Below are 24,790 nucleotides of genomic sequence, written 5' to 3'. Positions count from 1 at the left end.
ACAATAAAATAAGAACACCTCAATGGGGCCGAGGTGTTAGTCCTCTATGTTGCTAGGACTCTCCAACCATGATCAAGATAAAATAAAGAAAACAAAGAAAGAAGTAGACAAACCTTAAGAGGGTAGGAGCCTGGAAAACTTGCTAGTCTTCCACCATATCATCATTGTCATCATCTTCCTCAATAGAAGTGGACTCATCACCACTTCCCTCTTCACTTCCTTGCTCACTTCCTTCATCATCCTCTTCTTCTTCTTCATTAGCCTCTTCTTCATCATTTACCTCTTCATCAACAACCTCATCACCGACAACCTCATCGTCACCCGGTATCTCACCCCTAGATGCACTTGGAAAGAAGACTTCCCTATCCGCCCAACTAGGCAAAGGACATGAAGGATCAAGTAGTCCTTGCCTAGCTAAATGAAGGAGGGGTGGATATTGGGCTAAGTATGCATCTTCCCGATCCTTATAAGCTTGTTTGTGCATCTCTTGCATAAGTAGAGTCATGTAGTCATTGCTTGCTTCAACACCTTCGGGTTTGAACTCTTGGAACTTGAATGGATAGGGTGGTGTGACAATGGAGGAGGAGGGCATTTCAATTTCACCCCTTTGTTGACGAATGATGTATTCGGCTTCCTTTGAGAGGGGACGGAGGTAGTTGGTCCGATGCACACTCAAACGGCATATCTTGGAAGGCAAAGTAAAAGATCTAGCATCATTGGTGAGCCACCCATATTTGGTGTCAAGGGGATTATGTGTTACCCACTTGTACTTGTTAATCATAGCATCCATGTCAATGAGATGACCCCCTTTTTTCGCCACATACTTGCTATCCTTGTTGAAATTCGGATCAAAGTACTTAGCCAAAAGAGTGACTAGACCTCCATTTACGATAAAAGCGGTGCCTTGCTTTCCACAATCAACATTGAGCCATATTTCCACCAAAAGCCTTAGAGAATTGTAAGGCTTGGTGAATTCCCTTCCAATATTTAAGACCGACTCAAGTAGAACACAATCGAGCTTGGTAAAATGGTTAGTGTCTTTTCTTGCAATGATAGTATTCCCGATGACCTTGTGCCACACTCTAATGCCCGGATGGTGGACTAATCGAGCGCGACTAGCATGAAAGTTCTCAAATTTCCTCCCGGAAATCGCCTCCCAAAGAGGAGCGGGGTCATATTTTTCGGGCTTCTTGTAATAACTAGGTGAATCACTAAGACCTAATACTTTACCCAAGTCATCAAAGGTGATGCGCCTATTCACATTGGCAAGGCGGAACTCGATGTTTTCTCTAGTCTCTACCTTAGTTACTTTCAAAGAACTCAAGAATTCTAAGGTAAGGGAGGGGTATGTCAATTCTCTTGTAGCAAACGATTTTCCCAACCCCATGGCTTCAAAGAAGGCTTTTGTTTGTTCAAGGACACCCAATTTGTTCAAGGCATCTTCACATATGAATTTGGTGGGTAGAAAGGATTTCCTAGCATACTTGGCAAATGTATCCCTATGGGAGTTAGAAATGAAAATTACCTCCGGATAGTTTGATAATTAAGCAATTTCCGGAGTTGTTGATGTTGTTGCTTCCAAGGGAGGATTTTGTTGTTGTTGAACTTCCAAGTTTGAACTAGCTACCACCACAACCAATGAGGCTTTCTTTGCTTGAAGACATTTTTGTCTTGTTGAGAGTGCTTTTGCCTTAGGTGCCTTTGTTGGTCCTTTTGTTCTTGCCATTGATGAAAATACCAAGAAAAGAGTGAAAATCTTCAATTTCCAATAATACCCAAATCGATTGTAGGATGAAAGGCTTTGCCTTTGTAATTCAAAAATCGACTCAAAGGTTGAAGATTTTGGTGCTTGGTTTTGATTATTGTTGGAAAAGGAGTGATTAATTGTTGTTGTAAGGAAGTTTGGATTTGATTTTGTTGAATTTGGTTGAGGAAATCTTGTTTTGGTGGTGAAGAGGATGAGGGTTTTTGGGGTTTTGGTAGTGTTTTGAATGAATGAATGAAGAAATGAATGTGGGAGGGGTATTTAAAAACACCCGAAAAATTTGAAACTGCAGGGGAAGACGGGCGTCTTTCCTTCGGGACGCTCGGATTCTGCCTATTCTTGGTTCAGGATTCTCGCCTAAAGACGGGCGTCTTTCAGCAAAGACGCTCGGATTTTTCAGTGCAGGACGAGCGGATTCTGCTGAAGACGGGCGGATTCTGATACAGCAAGCTTTCTTGTTTTACACTGGCAAAAAGACGGGCGTCTTTCTGCTGGGACGAGCGGATTACTGAAGACGAGCGGATTCTCTGCCAGGACGCTCGGATTCTTCGACAGTCCCAAATTTTCAATTTTCAAGCTCAAATGGACGGGCGGATTTTGCTAAAGACGCTCGGATTCCCTAGAGAAGAGCGGATTCCCCTTGAAGACGCTCGGATTCTCCCTGGTCTACCCGGATTCAGTTCCATCCGTGCACTTGCATGTCCCGTGTCATTTTTCATTCTTCAAATCCCGTGTTCTTCATTGGAGGGGCACTACTAAGGCATGAATAGCCTAGGCAAATGCTATCCCCACACTAAGCTAAAGCACTACACATCAATAAAATCATTATTCCCTCCCTCACTTCTCTCAAAAATGATGATTATCTTGATCAAAGCATAAAAATCCAAAAATGACAAAAATGCAATGTAAGAATTAAATGCAAGTTAGGGAGTTAGAAATATTTACATATGGTGGTTTAGGGAGGACTCCACCAAACTCTCATCCTTAGTGAGATGTCATGGGGGCATGTCCAAGGTGTTGTTGATGTTGCTCAACACCTTGAAGAAGTAGTCAAAAGCTTGTTCATTATTATGATACAGATCCTCAATAGATCTTTGCACTTGTTGTCCTTCATATTGGTATTGATCGATAGCAGTACCAATGTAGGGATTGAAAATCCCTTCAAACTCATCGTCCCAAAGACCACAAACTTCATCTGCTTGGTCACTAAAGATCTCTTGAGTTGATGGAGACAACTCTCCCACTTTCTTGTCTTGGCCAATGGGGCCATCTTCTTCATTGCTTGACTTTGGTGAGGTTTTCAAGCTCTCTTTGTTACAATTCACTTGCTCTTTGAATGGAGCATCATAACTTTCTTCTTCCATTGGAATTCCGACTTCTTCCTATCATCCTTCCGGCTATAATGATCAACCATAAAACATGGTTCATGCAAACGGGGAGCTCTCATGGTCTTGTCAAGATTGAAAGTTATGCTCTCATCTCCCACTTCTAGAGTGAGCTCTCCATGCTTCACATCAATCACCACACCCGCGGTGTGTAAGAAAGGTCTTCCTAGAATGATTGGAATGTTGGAGTCTTCTTCCATGTCAACAATGACAAAGTCCACCGGGATGAAAAATTTCCCAATTCTTACGGGAACATCTTCCCATATCCCTAATGGTGTCTTCGTCGATCTATCGGCCATTTGGAGTGTGATATTGGTGCATTTAAGCTCTCCCATCCCTAACCTTTTACTTACCGAGTACGACATAACACTCACACTAGCCCCTAGATCACATAAGGCTTTGTTGATCGTGGTGTCGCCAATGGTACACGGTATTGAGAAGCTTCCCGGATCTTTAAGTTTTGGAGGTGAACTCCCTTGAAGGATTGCACTACTCACCTTAGTGAAGGCGATAGTCTCAAGCTTCCGGATCGACTTCTTCTTTGTAAGGATGTCTTTCATGTACTTTGCATAGGCCGGCACGTGATTGATTAATTCCGTAAAAGGAATCGAGACTTCCAAATTCTTCACAATTTCCATAAATTTTCCAAGTTGTACATCAAATTTGGGCTTAGCTTGACGACTTGGAAAAGGAAGTCTAATCACAATGGGCTCTTTCTCCTTGGCCTTGTCTTCATTTTTCTTTGAAATTTCTTCTTTTGATGGTTCTCCATCCTTGGAGTTTTGCACAATTTCTTCTTTGTCACTAGCTTCCATAACTTCATCCTCAACTTGCTTCTCCGGTGCTTCATACCTTGTACCACTCCTCAAGTGAATGGCACTAACCGTTTCATGTCTTGGGGGATTACTTTGAGGTGGTAATTGCCCCTTTTGTCTTTGTGAGCTTGAAGATGCTAGTTGAGTCAATTGGGTTTCCAACATTTTGGTGTGAGCTAGGATGTTGTTGATGGTGATTTCCTTTTCTTGACTATCTTTTTGCATTTGAGTGAAAAGCTCTTGTTGATTCTTTTGCATTTGGAGGACCGCTTTTTGAACATCAAAACCTTGGTTATTTTGTTGATTATATGGAGTTTGATTTTGGTAACCTTTGTTTTGGTTGTAACAGGGTCTTTGATTTTGGTTTCTCATGGGAGGTGGGGTGTATCTTGGTTGTGGGTTTTGAACATTTTGGCTTTTGTATGAGAGATTTGGATGGAATTTGGTGTTTTCATTGTAATAATTGGAGTAAGGGGTACCACTCTTATATGCTTGAAAAGCATTCACTTGTTCATTTGTTCCCCTACATTTACTTTGGTCATGTCCCAAAGTTCCACAATTCTCACATATCCCACTTGGGATTGATGAAGATGCCGTCATGGCATTAACATGATGCTTTGGTGATTTTGAGGATTCTTCAAGTCTAGCCATTGCTTTTTCAAACTTCAAGTTGATGGTATCAATGTGAGCACTAAGTTGAGCACCCAATTGAGTAATGGAGTCCACTTCATGCTTTCCTCTTCTAGTAGCCTTGCGAGGTCTACTATATTGTGAGTTATGGACCGCCATTTCCTCAATTTTGTTCCAAGTTTGATTGTCGTCAACTTTGGTGAACATTCCATTTGATCCCATGTTGAGAATGTTTCTTGAGTCTTCATAAAGACCGTTCCAAAATTGTTGTACCAAGAACCACTCGCTAAGTCCATGATGAGGACATGAGCGACAAATTCCTTTGAATCGCTCCCAAGCTTCATACAAAGATTCTTCATCTCTTTGCTTAAAGCCCGTAATTTGAGCTCTTAGCATGTTAGTCTTTTCCGGTGGATAGAACTTTTTGTAGAAAGCTAGAGCCAACTTCTTCCACGAATCAATTCCGAGAGTAGCCTTATCAAGGCCTTTCAACCATTGTTTCGCGGTGCCAATTAGAGAAAAAGGAAATAAGACCCATCGAATTTGGTCTTGAGTTACACCGATTTGAGAAATTGCATCACAATAGTCACAAAAAGTCTCCATATGAGAATGAGGGTCTTCACTAGGCATCCCCCCAAATTGACTTCTTTCAACTAATTGGATAAATGCGGATTTGGCAATAAAATTTCCGGTTAGATGTTGTGGTGTGGGAGTACCATTGGGTAGGTTCTCCTCGGTGGGTACGGAATGTGATGAAAACTTAGGCATTGTGGGTTGATTTTGTGTTGGATTTTGTGTTGGGTTCTCCTCACCTTTTCTTGCAAAAGGGTTGATGAACTCAATAGTGTTTGGTTGAATAACCTCACCAATACCTCTCAAAGTTCTCCTAGCAAGTCTTCTATTGGTTGTCAAAGTCCTTTCAATTTCGTGATCAAAGGGTAACAAGTTACCTTGTGATCTTTTAGACATGCAAAATATCAAACAACTCGAAAATAATTAGAACAAACCTTGAGGAGTTTTACTTCCCCAAGGCAAAGAAAGACACAACTAATAACAATATAAGAAAATCTAAATCAAGCTAACACCGTCCCCGGCAACGGCGCCATTTTTGGTCGTGATCCCTCGTGAGGGGTTTAGTTTTCGGCACTTGTCGTGAGGAGCACCTAGACCAAAACACAATTTATAACTCTACCAATAACTCTTACAATTAGTAAAGAGGCAAGTAAAGGTTGGATCCCAAGGGACGGGAATTGAGATGATATTTTCTATTGCAACTAGTGGTGTCTAAGGGTGCCACAATTTGGGGTTTGATGTAGAAGATCACTAAACTAAATAGCAATGAAAGTAAACAAGCAAGATGATTAAAAAGGGATGTAAACAATGGATAAAAGGCACTAGGGTGTCATGGGGTCATAGGGGATTCATGGGAATTGATCATACAAACATATTCTCAAATTATAAGCAAGCAATTATTGTTGTGATGGATCGAGTTGGTTTATATCATACAATCCTAGGAAAGTTTGGGTCCCGGAGCCGAATCGATTAGATTGTACAACACCTACAAGTCGACTTAATCTTTCCTACTCAACTAAATGCATGGTCTAATGAGACTCGAGTTGGTTTATGTCTTACAAGTCTCAATGAAAAGATCGGTGATGGGTAAAAAAATGCAAAGATTCATAGGCTCACATTTCATCAAACATAAAATGTGCATAAGTTGAGATCACAACAAGCAAGCAAATAAATTATGAAAACATATTAGATTAAGCATGAATCATTCCCCATGTTGGTTTCCCCTAATTACCCATTAACCCTAGCTAAGGAAACTACTCACTCATTATCATGTTGAACATCCTAGCAAGGTTGTCAATCATACCAACAAAGTGAAACATGATGAATAAATGAAAGTAATTAGCAATAATTAAAAAGAGATTAAGAGAATACCTACTAATGATTCCAATAATAAAACAAAGAATAAAAGAAGTACTTGATGCTTGATTGGAAGGTTGTCAATCTCCCAACAATAACCCAAATAATCTTCAATTACTCAAAATAAAGGATGAACAAGAGAGAGATTAAGGCAATCAAACTTGTATTAAAACTTGATTAAATGTTGATTACAAGATTAAAGAGAGATTTGATTGATATTAACTACACTAAAGATTGCTAATAAGAAGAACATGCTCTTCTAATTAGACTAATGGGGTATTTATAGTGGGGATTAGGTACATGAATTAGGGTTAACTAAGGGCTTAAATGACGATTAAGACCCTTGTTGAGGAATTGTCGGTCTCTAGGGAGACTTCGGTCTCTAGAGAGACTCCGGTCTCTAGGGAGACTCCGGTCTTTAGAAAAAGATGCGGATCCTTCCTTGAAGCTTGTAGAAGACGAAATGGAACTGTCTGCGAATCCGGGCGTCTTTAGCGCGGGACGGGCGGATTTGGGAGCTTTTGGACGGGAGTCCAGAGGGGGAAGACGGGCGTCTTGTGGAGGTTTTGCCCGGGCGTCTTGTGGAGGAAAATGCTCGGATTGTAGGCCTTGAAGGGGCGTCTTCAGGGCAATCCGCACGGATTGTCAAACAGTTTCGTTCCTTCTTCTTTTCTTCCTTTTTCTTCATAAAATCCTTAAGGATTTCCTCGGGGATGCAAGGATCTTTTCTCATCATTGCCCATCTACTATAGTATGTACAAAGGCCTTCTAATCTTGTCTCTCCTTGATGCTTGGTCATTGAATTCAATCAATTTAGCCTCATTTTGCCATGAAAATGCAAGGTTTGCACTCCTTTCCTACCAAGGACACAAAACCTCCAAGAATATGCAAAACAAAGAACTAAAGACAATAAACGACCCAAATATGCACTAAAAAGTATGGGAACAAGGCTAACTCGGGGACTAAATGTGCTTAAATTATGGTCACATCAGTTTATGAGTAGCAGGTTTAGATTTTCCCATTTTTTCCACTCTGAGTGCCAAGTTTACAACATCATCATAAGACCAAAGTGGTTGCATTCTAACCTTAGTAGCAATGTCTTATCAAGCCCTTCTAAGAACCTAGCAATTCTTTGTTCAGGTTTCTCATTTATCTCACACTGTAAGGTTAGTTGTTCAAACTCTCTCAAATAGGTCTCAAGAGGTCTCTCATCCTGCCTAAGCTTAGATAACTTAATGAACAGATCCTGGGTGTAATCCTTGGTAACAAATTTATCCAGCATTTTTTTAAGCTTAGACCAAGATCTAATGGTTTCTTTCCCTTCCCTTAACCTCTGATGTTTAAGGTTGTCATACCACAGTGATGCATAACCCTTTAATTTCAACACAACAACTTTACAAGCCTTAGCATCATTGTAAATTTTGAATTCAAATATCTTTTCAACATCCTTAATCCATTCTAGTAAGTCATCAGGATTAAGACTACCAGAAAAATCAGGAATTTCTACCTTTAGATGTTTGTCTGCTTGCTCAAGAGTCTCCTCTTGTGTTCTGATGCTTTTCTCAGATTCTGACTCATAACCAGGTGGTGGTTGTCCTCTCCCTGCTCCCATAAAGAAGCCTCTGCCTCGGCCTCTTCCTCTTGGAGGTGGTTATCTCCTGGGATCATGGTTTGGAAACCTCTCCATCACCACATGAACAACATTGAGTAGTGTGTCTACATTTCCTGCAAGTGTTTCTATTCTAGTTTCAATACCAGCAAGTCTCTCTTCACTCATGGTTGCTTTTGTGTTTTTAATGTAGGTAGGGATAATGATCTCACAACTTCTCTCAACTCAAGACTAACACAAAGGTGGAATTGTGTTAAACCTGAGCTCTGATACCAAAATTGTTGTGTAAACCCTATGGATATGCAACAATGCAGCTGGACTTACAGGATATTTTTAAAAATATCAAATGACCTTGGAACATTCTGAAAATTTGTAGTATTTTAATTTGGATATTAAGCTGAGACTAAGCCAAGTTTCATGAATTTTGAAGGTGCCTAAGTATTTTTTTAATATTAATAGAAATAGCCTGAAATCCTGAGATTCAGACAGACTGGTTCAACTGAGAGTGTGACCTGTTGAGTGACTCAGGGATATAGCTAAGACCCTAAACTTCCACAGATAATTCACAGGAAATTTAAGATTATAACTTAACAAATTCCAGGCTCAAATCCACAGATTGACACAGGATTAAGGCTGGACTTTGCTCAACACAATTAAAATGAACCACAGATGGACACAGGTTCAATTTAATGATGCCAAACTGACTTTGATCAATTAACCACAGAGTTCACAGGTTAATTATCAGGCCAGGTTTCGAAACTACAGTTTAACACAAGTTTGAAAGAAATGAGAGAAGTCTCAAGGCTATTTTTCATTCAAAAACAATCTGCCTGAAACAGATGAGACACAGGTCCTAATATAGGCCTTGTCTTTGCATTACAATTCGAAACCCTAGCATCCAATGGTCCAGAATTAATCTAAGATGAGTACAAACAACATAATTTATCTTACAAGCTGGTAAATAAAGTGAACAAGTGAAAACAAAAGCAATTGGGGTAAAACAGACTGTAATAAAGCATGGTTGCAGGCTGTCACTGTCAGCTGTCCTCTTGTGCACAATTTTCTGTTTATTTGGTGGCTAGCTAAAGTCAAGGCTTCTTGTTGCTGTCTATGGCAGGCTTTGTGGAAAAAGTTGCATCAACTCTTTCAAGGAGCCTCAACATTGCCTCACTAAATAAGGAAATGCTGCTTTATGCTTTAACTTCAACATGTGACTGCCTTGCTTTCGTTGTTCTTTGGGATTTCTATTTGAATTACATTGCATTTTAGGATGACTGGTAGGATGCTTAGGGACCTTGCTTGGACTTTCAGTTGAGGCCTGCTCCAGCTGGCCATATAGGCAACTGATAACTGGACCTGGTGAGTCTCTTGGTTGGCTGAGTTGGGGGTGGTTCAAGGGGTGTTGCTGGGACTTGGACTGTGGTCAGGTCAGGATTGGGAGCCCCTGATTCAGCTCCTGCTGCACATCTTGCAAAGTAAAGTAAAAGAAAAGGGTGAGAAGTACCTTGAGAAAATGTTTTTCCTCAAGACAAAGAAAGCCACAACTAAAAACAATGATTGATAACAATTCAATTGAACACCATCCCCGGCAACGATGCCATTTTGATGGGACTTGTCGCCTATGCCCTCAAACAATAATTATAATCTCAACAAACTACTCTTAGTAAAGCGGTAAGTAAAGGTCGGATCCCAAGGGACGAGTATTGAATTAAGCTATCAAATGCAAGTAATTATGCCTTAATGTAAAAATTTTATTAGAGTTGAGGATGTAATCTAAACTACTTAACAAAGGAAATGTAAACAAATGGAAGGCAGAGCAAGATTGATAAATGGGTATGTAAACAATTGATAAAAGGCACTAGGATGTCATGGTTCATAAGGGAATCATGGTGAGATCACATAAATAAGTTACATAGATGGAAACAATTTACTATTGTAAATATTAGAGGTGGCAATCGGATCAGTTGGGTCGAGTTTGGGTTGGGTCACGTCGGGTCGGGTCATATCGGGTTCGGGTCATATCGGGTCAGCATACCCTTTCAGGTCGAGTCGGGTTCGGGTCACTATCGGGTCAGGTCATTTCGGGTCAAATGTTGTATCGGTTCGGGTCGGGTTTGGGTCGGGTCATTATCGGGTCCGGTAACTTAATCGCAATACTATAATTTTTTACCATTAAATTTAGTTTTTAACCTATTATTTGGTTTAATTACTTCTTTACTAAGTTAAACATATCAATTTAAACACAAAATCACTTTCATTTTGATCAAAATTAAGCTTAATAATTGTTGGGTCATCAATTTAATCGGGTCAATATCGGGTCGGATCTGGGTCGGGTTCGGGTCACTGATAATCAGGTCGTGTTATGTTACGGGTCTTCATCGGGTCGGGTCGGTTTCGGGTCATAATGTTTCGGGTCCTGTCGGTCGAGTTTGCTCGGACTCGGGTCGGGTTGGGTCAACTTGCCTTGTCGTCTTTGCCCTCAAACAATATTTATAATCTCAACAAACTACACTTAGTAGAGCGATAAGTAACGTTCGGATCCCAAGGGACGGGTATTGAATTAAGCTATCAAATGCAAGTAATTATGCCTTAGTGTCACAATTTGATTTGAGTTGAGGATGTAATCTATACTACTTAACAAAGGAAATGTAAACAAATGGAAGGCAAAGCAAGATAGATAAATGGGTATGTAAACAATTGATAAAGGGCACTAGGATGTCATGGTTCATAAGGGAATCATGCTGAGATCACATAAATAAGCTACATAGATGGAAACAATTTATTATTGTAAATATTAGAGGTGGCAATCGGGTCAGTTGGGTCGGGTCCTATCGGTTTCGGGTCATATCGGGTTCGGGTCATATCGGGTCAGCATACCATTTCAGGTCGAGCCGGGTTCGGGTCGTTATCGGGTCGGAGCATTTCGGGTCAAATGTTGTATCGGTTCGGGCCGGGTTTGGGTCGGTTTCGGGTCACAATTTTTTCGGGTCCTGTCAGGTCGGGGTTGCTCGGACTCGGGTCGGGTCAACTTGCCTTGTCGTGTATGCGCTCAAACAATATTTATTATATCAACAAACTACCTTTAGTAGAGCGATAAGTAAAGGTTGGATTCCAAGGAACGGGTATGGAATTAAGCTATCAAATGCAAGAAATTATGCCGTAGTGTCACAATTTGATTTTAGTTCAAGATGTAATCTAAACTACTTAAAAAAGGAAATGTAAACAAATGGAAGGCAAAGCAAGATAGATAAATGGGTATGTAAACAATTGATAAAAGGCACTAGGATGTCATGGTTCATAAGGGAATCATGGTGAGATCACATAAATAAGTTACATAGATGGAAACAATTTATTATTGTAAATATTAGAGGTGGCAATCGGGTTAGTCGGGTCGGGTCATATCGGGTCCGGGTCATATCGGGTCTGCATACCCTTTCAGGCCGAGTCGGGTTCGGGTCGTTATCAGGTAGGGTTATTTCGGGTCAAATGTTGTATCGGTTCGGGTCGGGTTTGGGTCGGGTCATTATCGGGTCCGGTAACTTATCGCATTACAATAATTTTTTACCATTAAATTTAGTTTTTAACCTATTATTTGGTTTAATTACTTCTTTACTAAGTTAAACATATCAATCTAAACACAAAATCACATTTATTTTGATCAAAATTAAGCTTAATAATTGTCGGGTTATCAATTTAGTTGGGTCAACATTGGGTCAGGTCAATATCGGGTCTGGTGTGGGTCGGGCTCGGGTCACTGATAATCAGATCGTGTTGGGTTACGGGTCTTCATCGGGTCGGGTCAAGTCGGATCGGTTTCGGGTCACAATTTTTTCGGGTCCTGTCGGGTCGGGTCAGAATTACCTTGTCGTCTATGCCCTCAAACAATATTTATAATCTCAACAAAGTACTCTTAGTAGAGCGATAAGTAAAGATCGGATCCCAAGGAACGGGTATTTAGTTAAGCTATCAAATTCAAGTAATTATGCCTTAATGTCACAATTTGATTAGAGTTGAGGATGTAATCTAAACTACTTAACAAAGGAAATGTAAACAAATGGAAGGCAAAGCAAGATAGATAAATGGGTATGTAAACAATTGATAAAATGCACTAGGGTGTCGTGGTTCATAAGGGAATCATGGTGAGATCACATAAATAAGTTACGTAGGAAACAATTTATTATTGTAAATATTAAAGGTGGCAATCGGGTCAGTCGGGTCGGGCTTGGGCCGGGTCACGTCGGGTCGGGTCATATCGGGTTTGAGTCATATCCTTTTAGGTCGAGTCGGGTTCGGGTCGTTATCGGGTCGGGTCATTTCAGGTCAAATGTTGTATCGATTCGGCTCGGGTCATTATCGGTTCCGGTAATTTAATCGCATTACTATAATTTTTTACCATTAAATTTAGTTTTTAACCTATTATTTGGTTTAACTACTTCTTTACTAAGTTAAACATATCAATCTAAACACAAAATCACTATCATTTTGATCAAAATTAAGCGTAAAAATTGTCGGGTCATCAATTTAATCGGGTCAGCATCGGGTCAGATCAATATCGAGTTGGGTCTGGGCGGGTTTGGGTCACTGATAATCGGGTCGTGTTGGTTTACGAGTCTTCATCGGGTCGAGTCGGGTCAGGTCGGTTTTAGGTCACAATTTTTCGGGTCTTGTCGGGTCGGGTTTGCTCGGACTCGGGTCGGGTCGGGTCGGGTCAACTTGCCTTGTCGTCTATGCCCTCAAACAATATTTATAATCTCAACAGACTACTCTTAGTAGAGCGACAACTAAAGGTCGGATCCCAAGGGACGGGTATTAAATTTAGCTATCAAATGCAAGTAATTATGCCTTAGTGTCACCATTTGATTTGAGTTGAGGATGTAATCTAAACTACTTAACAAAGGAAATATAAACAAATGGAAGGCAAAAAAAGATAGATAAATGGGTATGTAAACAATTGATAAAAGGCACTAGGATGTCATGGTTCATAAGGGAATCATGGTGAGATCACATAAATAAGTTACATTGATGGAAACAATTTATTATTGTAAATATTAGAGGTGGCAATCGGGTCAGTCGGGCCGGGTTTGGGTCGGGTCACGTCGGGTCACGTCGGGTCGGGTCATATCGGGTTCGGGTCATATCGGGTCAGCATACCCTTTCAGGTCGAGTCGGGTTCGGGTCGTTATCGGGTCGGGTAATTTCGGGTCAAATGTTATACCGGTTTGGGTCGGGTCATTATCGGGTCCAGTAACTTAATCGAATTACTATAATTTTTTACTATTAAATTTAGTTTTTAACCTATTATTTGGTTTAATTACTTCTTTACTAAGTTAAACATATCAATCAAAACACAAAGTCACTTTCATTTTGATCAAAAGTAAGCTTAATAATTGTCGGGTCATCAATTTAATCGGGTTAGGTCAATATCGGGTCGGGTCTGGGTCAGGTTCGGGTCACTGATAATCGGGTCATGTTGGGTTACGGGTCTTCGTTGGGTCGGGTCGGGTCGGTTTCGGGTCGGTTTCGGGTCATATTTTTTTCGGGTCCTGTCGGGTCGGGTTTGCTTAACCTCGGGTCGGGTCGAGTCGGACTTGCCTTGTCGTCTATGCCCTCAAACAATATTTATAATCTCAACAAACTACCCATAGTAGAGCGATAAGTAATGGTCGGATCCCAAGGAACGGATATTTAGTTAAGTTATCAAATGCAAGTAATTATTCCTTAGTGTCACAATTTGATTTGAGTTGAGGATGTAATCTAAACTACTTAACAAAGGAAATGTAAACAAATGGAAGGCAAAGCAAGATAGATAAATCGGTATGTAAACAATTGATAAAATGCACTAGGGTGTCGTGGTTCATAAGGGAATCATGGTGAGATCACATAAATAAGTTACGTAGATGGAAACAATTTATTATTGTAAATATTAAAGGTGGCAATCGGGTCAGTCGGGCCGGGTTTGGGTCGGGTCACGTCGGGTCGGGTCATATCGGGTTCGGGTCATATCGGGTTCGGGTCATATCGGGTCAGCATACAATTTCAGGTCGAGTCGGGTTTGGGACGTTATCGGGTCGGGCATTTCGGGTCAAATGTTGTATCGGTTCGGGTCGGGTTTGGGTCAGGTCATTATCGGGTCGGGTAACTGATGTAACTCTTAATTGCGCACATTTAGTCCCCTAATTGAGCCTATTTTGCATACTATTATAACATTTCATGACCATTCAATCCGTCAAATACTTTCTATCTTGCTTTCCTAGTGCATTTTATATGTCTTGTAGGAAAGAGGATAATGAGGCGGAATCCCCGTCTCCCGTGCACATTTGGAAGGTTGTTGACGATCTTGGATGGACTAGTATGAAGAGGAGGCAAGAACGACGACCGACGAAGCAAGAATAAGATATTTCAAGATTGATCAGATCCCAGGGACCATAATGTGGAAGATGATGCACTAGTAATCCTCGGGGCAGTGTTTAAGCCCACAGAATTGTCTAGCATATCAATTGTGCATGTGCTGGAACCAGCAATACAAACATTGGTAGATACAAACAAAGGTGAGTTGGACACATTATAGAAGGCAGAACAGGGGAATGAAGCAGGGATACAGGTAAGCATAAAAGAGCCTCAAGCTGACACTGATTGGCACCAGCCCTACCTAGATTGGTTGATAGGAGATAAGCTACCAGCCGACCAGAGGGAGGTAAGGGGTTTCAAAATGAAAGCATCAAGATTTGTCCTAGTTGATAATGTGCTTTTCAGGAAGTCACTAGACGGACCCTATCTAAGTTGCCTAAACAAAGCAGAAGCAAAGACCGTGATGTTAGTTTTTAGACCATATTAGACTCATCTTATGATAATAAAATTACTAACTAATTTTATAAGACACCCTAAAACTACATGCATGAAAATATTTTAAGACGAAAAATTTCTTACATCGGTTGTTAGGAAAAAGGCACTATTAGGTCTCCTACCTATGTAGTTCTTGAGCTTATTGTAAATGGATGATCCTCCAATACCCAAATCACCAACCAAGGTGATCTCCTTTGGATGCACCCAAGACTATCCCAAAATACTACTAAAATTACTAACTAGATAAAAGTAGTAGTAAACCGAAAAAAAGAAAAAAAAAAGGGGTGCAACACGAGGCCTTCCCAGGAGGTCACCCATCCTAGTACTACTCTCGCCCAAGCACGCTTTACTGCGGAGTACTGATGGGATCCGGTGCATTAGTGCTGGTATGATCGCACCCATACACTTTCCTCACAAATTTCATTATATTACCTCATCTCTAGCCTTTTTTCAACATAAAACAAGTTTTCAATATCCCGTCACGTCCCCGTGTCTCCGAACGGTCGTAACTTGCTCCCGGAGAGTCCGATTGGGGCAGATTTTTTTTCGAATTTATTTTCTCGGCGAGATCTACGCGTTTAACTCATTAAACTGTCAAGTGGACCGATCGCCAGGGCCGCATCCTCAAGGTCACAACTAGAGAAGATCCTATGTTCAAAGAGGAAAGTGAAGGAGAGTCTAAGTCTGAGTCAGAGTCAGAGACTGTCCTAGCTCCTAGCACTTCTGATGTCCTAGTTAAGGTCCCCTTTCCACTGTTTTATCACAAACTTGTGGTTGCTTTAGAGGCTGAGTCAACTAGGGTTATCCCCACTCCCATTGAAGGTAGCAACCTGGAGCTTGTTCCAGGGGCCACCTCATCTGCTGTGTCGCATCTGAATGCCCATGAGATGTCTGTCCGATCCAAGCTTTTCGCTCAAGTCAACTTAATGAACGCTAAGTTTGCTTATGACTCGTCTCATTTTAACTGGAATATAATTATGAATGAACATAACTTGTTTTATGTTGAAAAAAGGCTAGAGATGAGGTAATATAATGAAATTTGTGAGCAAAGGGTATGGGTGCGATCAAACCAGCACTAATGCACCGGATCCCATCAGAACTCCGCAGTTAAGCGTGCTTCGGCGAGAGTAGTACTAGGATGGGTGACCTCCTGGGAAGGCCTCGTGTTGCACCCCTTTATTTCTTTTTTTTCGTTTTTTCATGGTACTTTGCCTCCAAATTCTCTTGGTTTAATGAGTTAAACGCGTAGATCTCGTTGAGATAATAAATTTAAAAAAAAATCCGCCCCAATCGGACTCTCCAGGAGCAAGTTACGACCGTTCGGAGACACGGGGACGTGACGGGATATTGAAAACTTGTTTTATGACTTGAGTGACTACCCACCTCACCTAGCCAAAGAACTTGACAAACGAGAAGATAGGACACCCATCATTGAGGAGATCGAACCTATTAACGTAGGAACCGATAACACATCTCAAGAACTTAGGATAAGGACCACCCTTGACCTCTCGGAAAGACAACAATTCATCAACCTCCTACACGAATACAAGGACGTATTCGCCTGGTCCAACAAAGACATGCCTGGGATCGACAGGTAAATTGCAGAGCACAGGATACCCATTAAGCCCGGAGCTAAACCTGTGAAACAAAAGTTGCACCGAATGCTCCTTGAATGGGCCCTGAAAATCAAGGAAGAGGTAGACAAGAAGTTCAAAGATGGATTCATCAAAGTGTCTGAATACTCTGAGTGGGCGGCAGAGAAAGTTCGTGTACCCAAGAAAGACGGGAGAATTCGGGTTTCCGTCGACTTCAGGGATCTAAGCAAAGTAAGTCCAAAGGACGACTTCCCACTGCCACATGTTGACATCTTGGTGGATAACACCGCGGAACACGCCCTATTATCCTTCAGAGACGGGTATGCTGGGTACAACCAGATCAAAATGGCCGAGGAAGACATGCACAAGACTGCATTCACTACTCAGTGGGGTCCATATTTCTACACGGTCATGCCTTTCGGCCTAATCAACACCAGAGCAACCTACCAAAGAACCGCCACCACACTCCTACATGACATGATGCACAAGGAGGTTGAGGTGTATGTCGATGACATGATAGTTAAATAAAAAAAGCGGGATGGCCACATCAGCGCCCTTAGAAAATTCTTCGCTCGCCTTCGGAAATACAACATGAGACTAAATCCTCAGAAGTGTGCATTTGGGGTTACCTTCGGAAAATTCCTGGGACACTTTGCCAGCAAAAGGGGCATCGAAATTGATCCTACCAAAATCAAGGCTCTTCAACAAATGCCTCGGCCTAAGAACGAGAAGTAAATTCTAGGATTTCTCTGTCAAGTCCAATACATCAGCCGTTTCATAGCCAAGCTCACTATGATTTGCGAACAAATCTTCAAGAAGCTTCGCGCCTCCGATCACACCGATTTGGACGACGACTGCCAGAAGGCCTTCGATGGGATAATGTAAATCCTATACAAACCTCTTATCCTCATGCCACCTCAACAAGGAATTCCCTTATCCCTGTACCTCACTATCACCGACACAGCCATGGGAGCATTGCTAGCACAAACAGTCGACGGCGAAGAATAATCCATCTACTACATCATCAAAAAGTTCATCGAATATGAATCAAGGTACACTCAACTAGAAAAGACATGCCTTGCCCTGGTCTGGTCAACAAAGAAGCTGCGACACTACATGCTCAGCTACACGGTTCACATCTATTCCAAGATGGACCCGGTCAAACACATCTTCGAAAAACCCGTATTAAACGGATGGCTGTCTAGATGGACACTCATGCTATCTGAATTCGACCTTAAATTCGTACCCCTCAGGTTATCAAGGTAAGGGCAGTCGCCGACTTCCTAGCACAAAACTTTGTCAACGAGGATACAACGACCGACACATGGCCACTTCCTGACAAAGACATCCTTTATGCGCCAAATATTAGAGGCTTCGGGGTAGGAATCCTTGTAATATCACCAGAAGAAGAACATATTCCGATCTCAGTCAAGCTGGACTTCACCGTCACCAACAAAGCCGCCAAATATGAAGCGTGCCTCATTGGCCTACAAGTAGCCATAACACTTGGCATTAAGACACTGAGGGTCCACATCGATTCCTCAGTCATCATCAATCAGATGTCCGGATCATGGAAAATCCGAAGTGACAACTTAGCACCCTACCGAGCAAAGATCAATCAGGTCGCCGAGTTTTTCGACCAAGTCGACTACTTCCACTTGCCACGGGAGGAAAATCTATTTGATGATTCCCTGGCAAAACTAGCCTCGCTCGTCAACATACCTGGCAACATAGCATCAATGCCCTTATGTGTCGAGAGAAGGAGTGGGCCCGCTCACATCTGCGCCATCAACAACGACGAGGAGAGCCATGTCGAACCTTGGTACCAAGCCATCCTCAACTACAAAACCAAAAACGAATTCCCTCCCAACTCTGATACAAGAGGACAAAGAGCCATCCGTTTACTTGCATCACAATTCGTGATAAACCAAGAACAACTATACAAAAGAACGCCCAAGGGATCCTTCTCCATTGCATTGACCACCACAAACCCACAAAAGTCATGGGAGAGGTCCATGATGGAGAATGCGGCCCTCTCATGACCGCAATGATGCTGACCCGAAAAATTATGCGGTTAGGCTACTACTGGACCACCATAGAAGCCGATGGTTGAAACTAAATCAAACATTGCCACAATTGCCAAATCTTCGCCAACATACAACACATACCACCATCCCTTCTATAGACCATGACATCACTCTGGCCTTTCTCGACCTGGGGCATTGTTTGGGCTAAAAATCACTCAAAAGGGAAAGGCCCACTTGATAAATAAATGGATCATAAGAGAAGGGGAGCCCACATTTATAGGAAGCACGGAATAGGACGAATGGTCCGGCACATGCGCGAAAGGAAGGCTGAGGCCCATTGAAGGAAGCGTTTGGATTTAGGAAAGAGTATTCAGGGAGAAGTTAGGGAGATCAGGGAGAATTGAGGGAGACGGCCAAACATGAAAAGAGTTATTATGGATATTATATTCCCTTTCCATAATCAAAGTAGGATACATCTAGGGTTCTTACCCTATAAATAGCCAAGGAAGCAATCAAAGAAGGACATTCACATACGCATATATACATTTATTCGAGATCTCATCAACATGGTACCTCGTGTTAGCAAGACTGGCATTACGATACAATTGTAATCATCCTCCTATTCAAGGCTAGTGCAATATTTGGCAGGGTACCATCCCTCCCACGGCTGTTCCCACATTGGGTTTTCCGCGTCACCAAATCTCACGTGTTAATTTATATTTCGTACTTTATTTCGTTATCTAAATACCATCATACTAACAAACAATTAAGTATCCGACGAGTAAGACCGCATTGACTCGAATCAACCAATTCGGTAAAAAATACCTAAACAGTTTGGCGCCCACCGTGGCGCCTTGTGGTCGTCAATCGTTGATAATATAAGTACGCAATGGATAAGCAAACATCGGAATCCATTTCAGGGAGCAGACAACCATCATCACCGCCGACCTCTACTCTAAATCCAGCATCGGCAGTGGTAACACAGGCTCTCGGGCATACCTCAAGAACCACACCAAGAGGAAAAACCTCTTTGCCTCCTAAAACTCCTGCTGTCACAACCCAAGCCAGATCGGATAAAGGAGCAGCGAGCTCAGGCCTCACCCCGCCACCCAGTCCCACACAAATCTTGCTCGCTGGCGTTGAAAGCCTACAGAAGGCAATGGAAAACATAAGAGAAGACCAGAAGAAAGCTGAAGCTGAAGCAAGGAAGGGGGACAGAGAGCTCTGGGCGCAGATAGATATCCTAAAACAGCAGTCTGTCACCCTAGTAAGCAGGGCAGGCGAAGGAAGATCCCAGATAGTAGATCTGACACAGGGGGCATCAGGCGGCAGGAATCCACTTCGGCAGATACTAGCTGAACTGGTAACAAGGTTGGATCTAGCTACAATACCATCAGATGGAAGAATAACTCCACAAGGACTAGGATACCTTACACCGGATAACTGGCCGGCAGCCAGCCGTGTGGAAGCACGAACAGGTGGCACCCCTGTCAGCAATTCCACAACAATCGACCAGACACCTGGAGCGGGATCCAAGTGGAACCAGCAAGTAAACTGGCAGCAGGGAACAATCGTTACTTCAACCCCCTAGCTGTTGGGACACTTCAGAACCTTCAAGAGTTTGGCTCAGGAGGCGGCATACTGAATCAGCAAGCAGCTGACAGGCAGACCCCGGATTCAGGTAGCAGAACAAATCAGCAGTACTTAGAGTTGAGAGAGATGCTAAGTAGGGTTCCAGGACTGCCTCCCCCACTTGAGAAAGCAACACCTGACAGTTATGCCGACTCGCCATCCGTGGACGCCATATCCATCACAGCTATGCCAAAGGGATTCAAAAGTCCAAATACGCCTCTCTTTGATGGCACAACAGATCCCTTTGACCATATAAGCCAGTACAAGCAGAAGATGATGACAGTAACAACGTTAGGGCAGGTAAAAGAGCCCTGCATGTGCAAAGGATTTGGATCCACCTTAACGGAACCGGAACTTCGATGGTTTGTGAGTCTGCCCAATAGGTCGATATCCACATTTGCTGAATTGGTAAACACATTCACCCAGCAGTTTGCAAGCCGCAGGGCGCCACAAAAGCATGCAGGAGATCTATACAGAATCGTCCAGGGGGCAGGAGAAACCATCGGAGAATACAACACCAGATTCAACAATGAAAAGGTGGCAGTACGGGAATGTGATGTTTCGACAGCAGTAGAAGCCTTCAGGAGGGGCCTCCACCATGATTCTGACTTGTATAAGCAGCTAACTATGCATCCTTGCCATAGCTTTGAAGTAGTGCAAGAGAAGGCAGCTGCCGCAATCAGACTGGAGGAATACATCCTAGCCAGAGCCAGTCTACTTAATACACTAAGTGTTTCTAGTACCTCAGCCGTGGAAAAATCAGGAAGAAAGCAAACCACCAGCAGAAAGGATGAGAGATATAGGCCATGTGGAAGGGGAGTCAACAGAATCGAAAAAAATCAGCAACTCCCTACTCTGGCAGAATATGGATTCACTACAGGTATCGGAGGAATCCTGAAAGCACTCAGGGAGATGGGAGACAGGGTAAGGTGGCCCAAGCCACCAGTAGAAGAGCAGGCATGGTGAAAAGATAGCAAGAAGAAGTGTGAATTCCATCGTGATATTGGGCATAACACTGAAGACTATTACACACTACGAAGAGAGATCAAGCGCCTGTACGAACAAGCAGAACTGAGCCACCTATTACCACGTGGGGCAAGCAGCATGATAAGGTAGGCTCCGCGAAGCCTGCAAATCCGCCCACGTGCACCAAGATCATAAACGTGATAACAAGCGGCTCAGATATAAGTGGACTAACATACTCGACAGCCAAGAGGCACGCCACCGGTACTAAAGGAGATAGACCAGCAAATTCTTGCATAATTTCTCACAATGATTTACCAGCCGTCACCTTTGATGAAGGAGACACATATGACGAACGGGAACATCATGATGCACTCATTATCACCCTGTCGATGGCTAACTGCATAGTTAGAAAGGTCTTGGTAGATACAGGTGGCTTGGTCAATCTGATTATGCTTAAAACCATAGAAAATATGGGATTCAGCGAGAAGGATTTAAAGAAGAAGACTATCCCGCTAGTAGGCTTCAGCGGGGAGACAACCAACTCACTAGGCGAGAAAGTCATCCCAACCTACGTGGGAGGAGTCAATAAGCAGATCAGGTACCTGGTCATAGACGGACCCTCTACCTACAATGTCATTTTGGGAAGGCCGTGGCTGCACCAGATGAAGGCAGTCCCTGCAACGTATCACCAATGCATAAAATTCCCCACACCATGGGGAGTAGAGACAATACGAGGAGATCAGGAGGAAGCTAGAGGCTGCTATAAGAAGGCGCTAAAGTGCACTGCTAGCCCTCCCGCATAACAATTACAGAAACTTGACGACCGGGGACGAATACATCGAGCCCCAGCAGAAGAGCCGGATCAAATTAACCTGGACAAGCCGCACCCGAAAAGAAGCGTGCTAATTGAGCTGGATGCACAGGAAGCTTAAGACAGCAATTAATCAAATTTCTGCAAGACAACATGGATTGTTTCGCATGGTCACACGACGACATGAAAGGGATAGATCCGTCCATCATAACGCATAAGCTCGGTGTGGACCCAAAGTGTAAGCCCGTCCAACATAGAAGAAGAAAATTTGCAGCATAAAGAAATAAGGTAATCAACCAAGAGGTAGATAGCCTCCTGGCAGCAAAGAAAATAAGAGAAGTAAAGTATCCAGAGTGGTTGTCTAACGTAGTAGTGGTGCCTAAGAATAATGGAAAGTGGAGAGTATGTGTGGACTTCACTGACCTCAACAAAGCATGCCCTCAAGATCCCTTCCCCCTGCCTCATATCGATGCAATGGTGGATGCAACAGCTGGGCATGAAATGCTGACATTTCTGGACGCATGGAGTGGCTACAATCAGATCAAGATGGATCCTGCAGATCAAGAGAAGATGACATTCATGTCTGAAAGAGGAATATATTGTTACAATGTTATGCCCTTCGGCCTAAAGAATGCAGGTTCCACATACCAAAGGCTGGTTAACCGCATGTTTAAGGAACAAATAGGAAGAACTATGGAGGTGTATATTGATGACATGGTGGTAAAGTCAGAAAAAGCCAAAGATCATATGCGGCACCTGGCAGAGACATTCAGCACCCTGGGGCAATAAAAAATGAAGTTAAATCCATCTAAGTGTACCTTCGGGGTATCCTCTGGCAAATTCTTAGGCTATATTGTAACTCAAAGAGGGATAGAAGCTAGCATCGAGCAGATCAAAGCCGTTTTACAATTAGAGTCACCTGAAAAACCTAAAGACATTCAAAGGCTAGCTGGTAAGGTACCAGCCCTGAGCAGGTTCATCTTAAGATCATCCGACAAGTGCAGGCTGTTCTATGATGTATTAAGGAAGAGTCAGAAGTTTGAGTGGACTGCAGACCACGAGCGAGCATTCAGAGAGCTGAAACACTATCTCAGCAGCCTGCCATTGCTGTCTAAACCGGAACCAGGAGAACCATTGTTCCTTTACCTAGCCGTCACAGAGGTGGCTTTAAGTGTCGTTCTAGTCAGAGAGCAGGAAAAGGAACAGAAGCCAGTATACTACGTGAGAAAATCTCTGCTATCAGCAGAGACCTGGTACACATCTCTCAAAAAATTAGTATTAGCACTGGTAGTAGCATCTTACAAGCTGCGCCCTTATTTTGAATCCCACACCATACATGTTGTGACCAACCACCCGCTGAAATCTATCATGAGGAAGCTTGAACTGTTAGGCAGAATGTCAAAGTGGTTCGTACAACTTAGTGGGTATGATATCCAGTATGAACCTAGGACATCAATCAAATCTATCAGATGAGAAAATCCTCACCATAGAGGGGAACGGGGAGGCAGAGGTCTGGCAGATGCATATTGACGGAGCCTCCAACCAAAGGGGGGCAGGTGTAGGGTTGATCCTGCGGTCACCACAAGGAGATTTGATAGCACAAGCAGTAAGATGTGAATTCAAGGCAACTAATAACGAGATAGAATACGAGGCCTTGATATTAGGAATGCAACTAACTCTGGAATTAGGGGTCAGGCACCTGCACATATCCAGTGACTCTCTACTAATAGTCAACCACGTGAATGATGAGTTTATAGCTAGAGATTCAAAGATGATTGCATACTTAAAAATAGCAAAAGAGCTAAAATAGAAATTCGAAACTTGCAAACTTAAGCAGATCCCCAGAGATCAGAATGTGGAAGCAGATGCCCTAACAACTATAGGGGCAACGTTCAAGCCGACAGAACTGTCCAGCATCCCTATCGCACATATGCTAGAACCTTCTATCCAGAAGACAGATGAAGTAGACAAAGGAGAAGTGGAGGATAATCGGGACGAAGTGGGAGTTCGTACAACTACGGAAGCGGGGAAGGCTCTCGGCCGGTTGACCACCGTCGATAAACCATCGCACAGTAGACGATCGGGATTGGCGCACACCCTACCTAGACTGGCTGCATCATAATAAGTCAGGATGACAAGAAGGAAGTGAGGGCTTTGAGAATAAAAGCCTCGTGTTTATACTCATTGACGATATACTATTCGGAAGTCACTGGCGGGTCCCTACTTACGATTGTACGGATAAGGAGGAGGCGCAGATCGTGTTACATGCTCTCCACAGTGGCGAATGTGGAAACCATGCAGGGGGCAGGAGTCTGCCAAATAATGCTCTCAGACAAGGATACTTCTGGCCCACAATGAAGGCAGATGCAGTAGAATACGCACGTAAGTGTGACGCCTGCCAACTTTCAGCACCAATGATCCACCAGCCAGCAGAGCCCTTGCACCCTATCATTACTCCCTGGCCATTCATGACATGGGGCATGGATATAGTAGGCCCCTTACCAAGAGCCACAAGGAACAGAATATGGATGCTGGCAATGACAGATTACTTCTCCAAGTGGATAGAGGTAAAAGCATTCACAGAAGTAAAGGACAAACAAGTCATCTCTTTCATAAAACGCAATATCATCTACAGGTTTGGTATCCCATCACAGATCATATGTGACAATGGCTCACAGTTCATCTCCAACGATGCTGAAGGGTACTGTGCCAGATGGAACATCACCTTGAAAAAATCAGCACCCAGGACTCCAAAATCTAACGGGCAAGCTGAATCCAGCAAT

General features: G+C 42.8%; 3 non-coding genes across 3 annotated transcripts; 2 read left to right on the top strand and 1 right to left on the bottom strand.

Moving 5' to 3' along the window:
- Positions 1-4,884: 4,884 nt before the first annotated feature.
- LOC141617883 (small nucleolar RNA R71) lies at positions 4,885-4,991 on the top strand. Its single transcript, XR_012531233.1, has one exon. It is a non-coding gene; the product is annotated as a small nucleolar RNA R71 (small nucleolar RNA).
- A 10,266-nt stretch (positions 4,992-15,257) lies between these two features.
- On the bottom strand, positions 15,258-15,376 carry LOC141618154 (5S ribosomal RNA). The gene has a single exon (XR_012531318.1). It is a non-coding gene; the product is annotated as a 5S ribosomal RNA (ribosomal RNA).
- Positions 15,377-16,032: 656 nt separating this feature from the next.
- Positions 16,033-16,151, top strand: LOC141619653 (5S ribosomal RNA). Its single transcript, XR_012531776.1, has one exon. It is a non-coding gene; the product is annotated as a 5S ribosomal RNA (ribosomal RNA).
- The last annotated feature ends 8,639 nt before the right edge of the window (positions 16,152-24,790 follow it).

The sequence above is a fragment of the Silene latifolia genome, chromosome 1, assembly GCF_048544455.1.
Source record: "Silene latifolia isolate original U9 population chromosome 1, ASM4854445v1, whole genome shotgun sequence".
NCBI classification, from domain to species: Eukaryota; Viridiplantae; Streptophyta; class Magnoliopsida; order Caryophyllales; family Caryophyllaceae; genus Silene; species Silene latifolia.
Note: the sequence above shows the minus strand (reverse complement) of the source record. Positions and strands in the feature narration are given on the sequence as shown.